This window comes from Puccinia triticina, chromosome 13A, assembly GCF_026914185.1.
Source record: "Puccinia triticina chromosome 13A, complete sequence".
NCBI classification, from domain to species: Eukaryota; Fungi; Basidiomycota; class Pucciniomycetes; order Pucciniales; family Pucciniaceae; genus Puccinia; species Puccinia triticina.
In genome coordinates, this window is record NC_070570.1 from 84589 (window position 1) to 94524 (window position 9936).

Genomic DNA, 9936 nt, shown 5'->3' on the forward strand with positions numbered 1-9936 from the left:
CGAGGTGCAGGAGCCTGGAACGACGAGAAGAGACCGCCAGATGAAGTATATTAAGCAGGATTCCATCCGGAATCTAGTTCTATTCTTGTGCTTTGGGGTGCAGGGTGGGTTTGGGTGTCTGAGGAAGCGTGGAAGGTACAACTATCGCGACCTTTATTCACTGATGCATATTGCCTTGAGTATGTCATCGAGAGGTTCCAACATACTTTTGGCGCAGACTGAAGAAGGAGTATCAAAACCCTGGCAAAAGCTGAACACCTTCATTGTTGATCTAATTTTGGCCACAGAAAATGGCCGCCGGAAAATTGATTGGTACACAGAAATGTACATTTGGGAGGGGGGGGGGGTCCTTCAAACAAGGGACCATTGCGCATATATTCCGCACAGACCTATTTAAGGAGATGAGAAGTCCGGGTGCAAGTCTCTCTTCTAGCGGCAGGATAAAGAATAAGAGTGACAAAACAACAGACCCAAAGATGAAGGAATGGTCCAAATCTTGGAGGACAACACTCAGCCAGGTGTACATGACCAACGTGTATTCCACGGAGCATGCACAGTATGACATCAAAAGCGACGGATCAGAAGAGAACACAGTGTTTGTGACAACACCAACCTTGCCATCCAAGATGTTCCAGGGGGTGAATAATTTGAGTGTTCTGACAGCTGGACGGTGGAGGCAGATGAGGCGGATGCCTGGACAGGCTTTTAATCAACTGATTGAAAATCCACCAGTCAATAAGAAGACAAGGACAAACTCGGATTTGCTGCACAGGCAGACAAAACAAGCCAATTTGGACAAGGTCAATGAGGAAAAAAGCTGTTGGGCCTGCTTGAGGCGTGTCATGAGGAAATGAAGTCTTTGGGCCAGCTCAAGGCATCTCATGATCTTGATGGGTAAGCAATTGAGGAAACAGAAGCGGACAAACACCTTGAGGAGGAATATCCTATGTCTGGAGTTGTAACAGGGTGGTTACAGGGAAAGACTGTGGAGCTGGGGCAGAGCAATATGTAGCTACTAGCCGAGATGATAATACACGTAAAGTGTTGCGTCCAAATTCCTTCTAGAGATAGATGGATGAAGAGAAGGAGGGAAACAACTTGAATAGAGCAAGAGAGGCCCTTTTATTAGCGCTGATAAAAAAATTGAAGCACAATGGAAAAACTGTTTAGCCAACATGGCTCAACAATACAGGTTTTGAATGAGTGTACAGAATTTGTATCTTATGTATGTGACGGAAATGGAAACACTACTACTACTAGCCTCCCACACGTGATGTGTATGGGGCTTTGGCTTTCCTAACACATGGTCTGAATGGGGTTGGAGCCAATGGCAAATGCCATGCCACTAGTGTGGTTGCCTGTTGTGTTGCATTGTAGCCCTGCTACAGAGAGGATACTAATGAGCTTGAGTGAGGGGTATCAACATAAAGCCAAGCAAACACATGTTTAATATTTCAAAATTTTCCGCACAGGTTGTTCTCTATGCTGCACTTTGTTTATAATGAATGAATGAATACATACCCTATAACAGTTTTTGATTGGGGGCCAGGGTGTAAATGGGTTGGGCCGACCCAAAACTGACCCAAGAACCGTTGGGTTTGGGCACGTTCTTAAAGAAAATGGCATGACCCAAACCCAACCCAACCTGTCTTGTAAAATCGTTGGGTTGGGTCCAGGCAGCCTATTTCCTAATCAGGTCAGCCTGCGACCCGACTATAGCGCCTCCAACAGTCAAGTTGGGGGGTTTTGGCACCTAATAGGTCAGCTTGACCCAAGACCTGAACCAACCCAACCCAAAAAAGTATGACATTGGGTTGGGTTCGGGCAGCATATTTTAAAATCTGCCCTGACCCAACCCGTTTACACCCTGAGGGTTGGGTCAGTGTTTGCCTGTGGGGCTTGACTGTCTGTACAGTGAAGATGTACATGCCTATGGCAGAAATACGGAAAAAGCTTCAGCCACATAAGCCCGCGAGTTCTGTCCGCAACCACGTCGAATTTTTAAAATTCTACCCCCCTCACACCCCCAAATCCCAAATACACCCCTCACCCCTGACAGAACTTCCTCTCCCCATGCCCACTGGCGATCCCCCCCCCCTCGACCCCCCTCCCGGTATCCGCTCTGAATCGGTTCAGGTCCTCTCGGACTCGATTCACAACTCCCGAGACGCGTATGTCGCCAACGACGCGTCGCCGGACATCGTCATGACCTCTGCCTCCGAACCTCGACGACTCCTCGAAGCCCGTCTACCAGCGCCCCCCGCGACTCCAGCGACCGAGGCCACGCCGGCTTCTTTTCTCCGATCCCTCCTGGCCCGCCCGGAAAACCAAACCCATGATGGGAAAGTGGTTATGGACACGACGCTCATGTCCTTACTACTCCAACTTCTAGAAAGCGAAGCCGAGCAGAAGCGCATTATCCTCCGTACAATGGACGAAATGCGTCAAACCATGCAGGAGATGAAACTCGCGATGGCGGACCTTCGCGAGCTACCGGGACGCGTCACAACCATCGAGGCAGGGCAATTGCCGCGAAAACAACCCGCACCGGTCAAATCCTACGCGTCGACTGCAGCCAAGCCGAAAGCCCCGCCCCCCCCTCCGACCAAGACTGAGATGACAGCGGCTCGACCGGGCCTGACGATCATTCACGCCCGAGCGGGTACCACACCACTGAAGGAAGTCGATGCCGAAATCGTTGTCCGGAAAGCGAACGAGGTCCTCGACAAGATGAATGCCACCGTCCAAGGCGAGAAGGTTACGGTTAAGGCAGTCCGGGTCCTGCCATCAGGTGATGTGTCCTTTTACTCGAAGAACCGCCAACACAAAGAATGGCTGATGCGCAACAAACACGAGTGGAGTAAACAGGTTCACCCCGACCTGGAGGCGTCGCCTAGCACATATTCTGTCCTGGCCCACGGAATTCCTCGGACGTTCAACGTCGACGCGGCAGCGAGCAAGATCGCCATCGCTGCGGACAACAACAACTTTGGATCAGAAAAAATCTTCAGGATCCGATGGCTGGGAGGCTCCAGGGACCCGGCGGACCCTCGACAGGCCGGTACTATTGTTATATCCTTCACTGATCCTGCAACCGCTGACCTGTTAGTCAAACAGAGAGGGTTATTTTTGAGTGGGTGCTTTCATAGGGCCGAACGATTCAAAAAATTGCCGCCGCAATGCTTCAAATGCTTGCAAATGGGTCACTTTGGCAAATGGTGCCGGGCGGACCCGAAGTGCGGTAGATGCGGTGCAAAGCACGAAACTCGGGACTGCCAGGAGGCCGCTAACTCGGGCGGAAAGCTGTGTGTGATCTGCAAGGACGCTGGCAAGGGGAAGGGAGTTTGGGAAACCCACACGCCTTTTGATAAGGCGTGTGAGGTCAAACGGGCATGGCTACTTTCTAAAAATCACCTCCGCAATGAATAATATAGGCCCTTTACTAACCCCTGTTGTCCCTAGTTCCTCAGTTGTAGATACTCCTTTTTTAGTTCCTAGCAATAAAGACTTCGTGCCCTCTTCTATCGTGCAGTTGAACTGCCATAATAGCCGAGCGACAACTCTTAGTATTCTCAACACTGAGCCGAGCTCAGTATTTTCTCTTATCATCCAAGAACCCTGGGTGAATCCGCTGACTCTTTTTCCTCCCGACCACGAGGCTTGGTGGACCTTTTGTAGCCCGGAACATCAACCAACAGACCTCAAAAACAAACACCGGACGGTGACTTACGTTCGGAAATCAATTGCCTCTCAGGACATTAAGGTCCTGGGAGGCAGTGGTAAGTTTTTCATTGCATTAGAGCTGACCTTGCTGACGGGGACCCGGATACGGGTCCTGAACGCTTATAACCCACCAGGCACTACCGAGGGAGTCGACCGGATCAGGAGCTGGCTGGAGGCCGCCAACGACCGGAGCGTGGCATCGGTCATTGGAGTGGACTCGAACCTTCACCACCGGTCTTGGAATCCACCGGGCTACACGCACATCCATAAAGAGGCTAAGTCTCTAGTTCAGATGTGCGGAAGGCATGGGTTCAGACTGACTTCTGAAAAGGATGCCCCCACATTTGTTTCCAGTCGGGGATCAAGGACCACCATCGACCTCACGTGGGCGAACTTCCGCGCCTCCCAGTTGATCCTCCGGACGTCGACCTCCTCGGACAACCACGGTTCAGATCACCAGAAGCTCATCACGGAGCTACGGGACTCCCCACCGGCACCGGTTTACCGGGTGACGGCCCCCAGGCCGGCGGAGCTGGACCGCGAGAGATTGCGGGAGACGACTCGGACCACGCTCAATCGGCTGAGTGCTCTCTCTCCTCAACTGAGCATTGATGAGACAGAGGAAAGATTGACTTCAGGGATACTCGACGCCTGGCAGGCTCAGGGAAAACGAACGCGAGTCAACCACGCCAAGATCAAGAAGTGGTGGGACAAGGAAATCCTCGGCCCCTTGGTTAAGATAAGAAATAAGTGCCGGCGCCTCTTAGTCATGGCCCCTACGCAGGCCAATACTGACCGTTTCAACTATTGGAACGACAGGTTCCGCGGGGAGGTTAACCGGCTCAAACAACAGCACTGGCGCGACTTCTTAGCTTCGACCGATGCGACAACGGTGTTTCAGGCCTTGCATTTCACCAAGCCGAGGAGCGGGGGAGGCGTTCTCCCGCTGCGTGACCCTAGTGGCAACATCACCTCGAACAAGGAGGAGCAGGCGGCACTCCTCTTTGCCGGCACTTCGGTGGTCGAGAGCACTTGTGATCTGTCGGACGTTCCCCCGGCAGAGCCCTCCTCTTTTGTGGTGTACCCCCCCGTCACGGGCAAGGAGGTAGCAGGGGTACTTAGCAGACTGGCAAAAAGAAAGGCCGCAGGCCCGGATCGCATCCCGAATGAAGTCCTCACAATTTTGGCACCCGAGATAGCTGACCCCCTTGCTTCCCTCTTTAACAGATGCATCAGGGAGGATTGCTTCCCCACCGGGTGGCGCACTGCCACTACTGTCATCATCCGGAAATTCGGAAAACCTGATTACACTGTTCCAGGGGCTTATCGGCCAATCGCCCTCCTCAGTACTGTCAGTAAGGTGTTTGAGACCGTCCTTGCTGACCGTCTCACTTTTTGGGCAGAAACCAATTCCATTCTTCCCGACGGGCACTCCGGAGGCCGTCGAGGAAAGGGGTGTGACGATGCGCTGATGGCGCTTACAATGTGGGTGAAGAGGAAGTGGAGGGAAGGGAAAACGGTCTCGGCCCTCTTCCTCGACGTGAAGTCGGCCTACCCATCGGTTGACCCCCGACGCCTTGTACACTCTCTTCGGCGGAAAGGATGTCCGACGTACCTTTGGAAGATCATCGCGCGCTTCTTGGAGGGTCGCCGCACTAAGCTGCGATTGGCGGACTTTGAATCAGCTGAGTTTAAAATTGATAAGGGACTCCCGCAGGGTTCTCCCTTATCTGTCATCTTATACATACTTTACAATTCCGATTTATTGATCAAGGATTTTGGTTTCGACAGGGACGAAGTCTCTCTAGGCTTCATTGATGACGTGGTCCATCTCGCGGCGGGGAAAACTGCCGAGGTGGCCAAGACGGGTCTCACGAAGCTAGCGGAGGCGTCACTTCGTTGGGGCAGAAGTCATGGGGCGATCTTCGACAGCCGGAAGGCGCAATACGTGGCTTTTACCCATGCTAGATCAGCTAAGTTGCCTTTTGTTTTTGATGGTCAAGTCTTGGAGCCCCAGCGGGACGTCAAATGGCTAGGCCTCTGGCTAGATGAGAAATTGACTTTCGGTAGGCAGCTAGCGCAAGTGAAAAAGAAAGCTGACGACACGATGGGGCAACTTCTGAAAATAGGCAGTTCGTCCTGGGGGGTGAGAGAACAGGAGCGAGGGCTTCTGATCTCGGCTGTGCTTGTCCCCAGGGCTCTCTACGGGGTACAAGTCTGGTTCACCTCCTGCAACAAGAAGAAGGTGACGGCACTACTTGGACTGATCGAGCACTCGGCGGCCCGGTTTGCTTTGGGGGCGTTGAAATCCACGCCGATCAAATATCTCGATAAGTACCGGCCTTTTAGGAGCATCGTGCAAACGGCCACGAATAGGATTAATAACTTCTTCCTCTCGAAGCTGACCAGATGTGCGCACAGGCCTTCGGCTATCGAGCAACAGATCAGAACGGAACTGGCGTGGCAGGCTAGGGCTTTCCCCAGTCCGGTGCATGCGGTCATCACACGCGATGCTTTGGCGCCTTTGGCGACGAAGAATCTCGAGGAAATCAGCTTCTTCCTTGAAACCCATCCCCCTTGGAGACTGGGAAGAAATTTGGAACTAGTGATCGACAGGGTCAACAAGCAAGAGGCTAAAAGAATGGTTTCCTCTCTGCTCAACTCACTGGACTCAGAATCTGATTTGGTTGTCTTTACAGATGGATCAGCCCACCCGGAGGAAGGTTTGGGGGCGGCAGCGGTGACAGGAGATGGATTGTCATACAAGCTCGCTTTCTTGGGTCCACAGTGCACTGCTTCCAACTTCGAGTGCGAGTTGGTGGGCATCAGGCTTGGACTGGAGCTGGGCCTCTCGACACGACTCCCGCTCTCAGGCGCTAGGATTATCATATTAACGGACAGTCAAGCCGCGATAGAAAGGCTAAAGTATCCTAGGGCCCCCAAACCGGGCCAATACATTGCTTCCCAGATTCAGGAGATTGCTGACACCATTCCCTCTTCGACGCAGGTGATGATCCGGTGGTGCCCGGGTCACGTAGGGATTGAAGGGAACGAGATGGCGGACAGAAAGGCGGCGGTGGCCCGAAACCCCGTCTTTCTCGACAAAACCATCAAGAGCAGCGTGACAGCGGAGCGATCGTCGCTGATCCGAAAAGAGAAGATATGGCGGGGGTCACCACGCATGGCCTTCGCGTTTCAGGCTGCTTTACACCAATTACGATCAGGTCACGTCCCACTAAACTTTTTCCAGTTCAAATGCAAGAAGGCTCCATACCCGATATGCTCGACGTGTGGGGTTGTAGAATCAGTTGAGCATTATCTTGTTTCATGTTCTAGGTTCTGCGAGGCACGGGCCACAGCAAGAAGACTTCTCTATACGGAGCGGGTCAAGGAACTTTCGACCAGAACCCTCCTTCACGACGCGAGGGCATTTAAGGCTACAGAAGCTTTCCTCCGAATCTCGGCCAGGCTACCCCAGTTCCGCAGGATGGAGGACGCCGAGGGAACTCATCAATGATCTCCACAAGACTACAACCGCACCGACCCTCTGGATCTCTTCCCCCCCTTCCTTTTTCTTTCTCCCCTTTCCCTTTTTCTCATTTCTCAATAACAAACATTTCCATAATAATAATAGCAAAACACTCCACAGAAACTCAGATATTTTTCTCCTTTCTATTTACATATATACTGTTGTAACCCCCGACAGTTCCTTGTCAACCAGATGAATATGCATAGTGCGCAATGTCAAACCAAATCTGCACTTAAAAAAAAAAAAAAAAAAAAAAAAAAAAAAAAACATAAGCCCGCTGTACATACAAAGATTGGAAAGGATGGATCAACCTTTAAAGGCCTGTAGAAGCTGCTTTAGGCCACCTCACAAGAATATGAGACATGTAGATACAACACGCATGGCCGTTAGAAGTTATGTGCTGTACAGGTATTCTCAGGTGCATGTGTTGTTGAAGGGGTCTTGATGAAACACTCTCTTCTATACTGTTTCACATTCTTGGGTTTGGTGGGATTCACATGATTACGTCCAGGCTAATCTTTCTGGGGCCCTACGTATGAGCATGCTGCATCAATATTCAATATACCTGGTGAGGATTTTGTTTCAAGGTGAGATGTTCCTTTTTTTCTCTTTTTTTGTGTCAACCCTTGTCCACTGGAATACATTATAAGTTTTGCTTGTTACTTGGTAGCCCTTGGTGCCTTGTTGCCTCATAGATCAATAATCATCATTGACAATGCACTGATCCACCAAGGCAAGGCAACTGCTTTGAGGATGTCAAAGAATCACTAGGCACTTCAAAATCAATCAAAATCAAGTTTCTACCTCTGTAATTGCTGTTCCTTAATCCAATTGAGTACAGTTTCCACTCAATCAAATCCTACACATGTCCAATCCAAGGATCCTCACAATCAAGCAACATTGGTTTTGGAGATTAAGAAAGGAAGAAATCACAAAACTCATTTTCTCACTGTCAGTGCCTTTGCCTGGAAGTCCAAGTGATCAATGGGCAAATCTTGACTGCCCCATTTGCATTGTTTTTTGACAAACCTTTAAAGCTCTTCATCTTGATTTTGCAGTGGTTTCAAAAAGCTTAAAGAAGTGTGAAAACATCTCAAAAACCAAAAAAAAAAAAAAAGAATGATCACAACAGTGTTTGGAATTTCATAGATATGTAGCAAGCAATAACCTTAAACCAGACTTTGGGAAAAATAAATGAGCAGAAAGGCAAGCAAAATACACCCCTGAAGCCATGGGGTGCATTAGAGACTGGCCCCCTAATATCCTCCGGGGGGGGGGGGGGGGCTACTAGGGGACGCAGTATGATCTAACTTGACACAACTCACAAGTCCCCCCTGGTGGGAGGCTTGCTGTGGCTGGCCGCAAAGCGGTCCCGCCGACGGAGAGCCCTCCGCGGGGTCCCCCGGACCCTCCGTTTGAGAGGCTTAGTTAAGCTAATGATTGAGTCCCGGGACCCAGTGAGGCTGTTAGAGTCGCGGGACCCAGTGAGGCTGATTGAGTGCCGGGACCCAGTGAGGCTGCCTGGCTGTATGTCTACCCAATCTCATCATTCACATCCGATCGTACTTACCACTTCAGATTGACCCAGAATGGCACCCAACAGCACCCAACCACACGCGAAACAAGAACCCGGGTATACCAATCATCATCTCTACTTAGCTGCAAAAATAACTCCACACCCGGGGGTACCTGCCTGGGCGGGTGCGGGTGTCCAGATTTTGAATGTAAATATGTGTAGTTATTTGTGCTCAAGTGGTCTGGTAAGACCCCGAGCACGGCTGCAGCTGGTAAAGTTTATTGGGTCGCGGGACTCAGTGGCTAGCTCAAGTTGAAGACATTGGGTCGCGGGACTCACAGTGGCTACATAGCTCAAGTTGATGACATTGGGTCTCATGATCCAATGGTGACACCGCGTGCTGCGGGCCTGCCCTTTACACCATTTCTTTGATATGAATAAATCAAAAGCAAAACCCTTCTAGTTTACTCAAGTCGAGTATAACAATGAAGATTTGCGCGGAATAAGGTATACACCTATTTAGTTTTCTTTTAATCCCGATTGTACTCTCAACAAGTATTTGTCTTGCTAGATCCTCATGAACCGGACCAAGCTACTTCCGCTCAGACCGGGACGTCCAAAACCACACCAGCCACACCACGGCTGGATGGACACACAGTGGTGTGTCCCGGCCTTGGTATGCTGGAAAGCAACCCAGCTGTCAAAAGGGTGTGGGTACATTACATGTAGACCGGCCAAATGGTTGTGCCAAAATCTATATTTCTAGAGTAAATCATGTGTTTTCTATAACAAAGACAAGCACAACTTGGGAATGAGTTTTGAGTTGTGGTAAAGTGAAAGAAAAGTTTCACCCTACCAGAGTTAGGTTGCCGGGGACTGCCTCACACCTTTGATGGCTTTGAATCGTATATCTGTTGTGTTTGAAATGGAGAGCTTTGAGTACAAGGTGGGGAATATTGGGAATAACTAAGGCCCCGTTTGGCAGCAATCATGTTATGTGATGTTGTGCACTTACCTAATGTGATGCACATCACTCTTGAATTTCATATCTTTCAACATAACACGAGTGTTTGGCTGCCACTCGCGTCATACAGCTTGCCTACATAACAAGCTCCATGGCCGGTAAATACCGGCCATCAAGCGTACATACCGGCAAGGCCAATCGAGT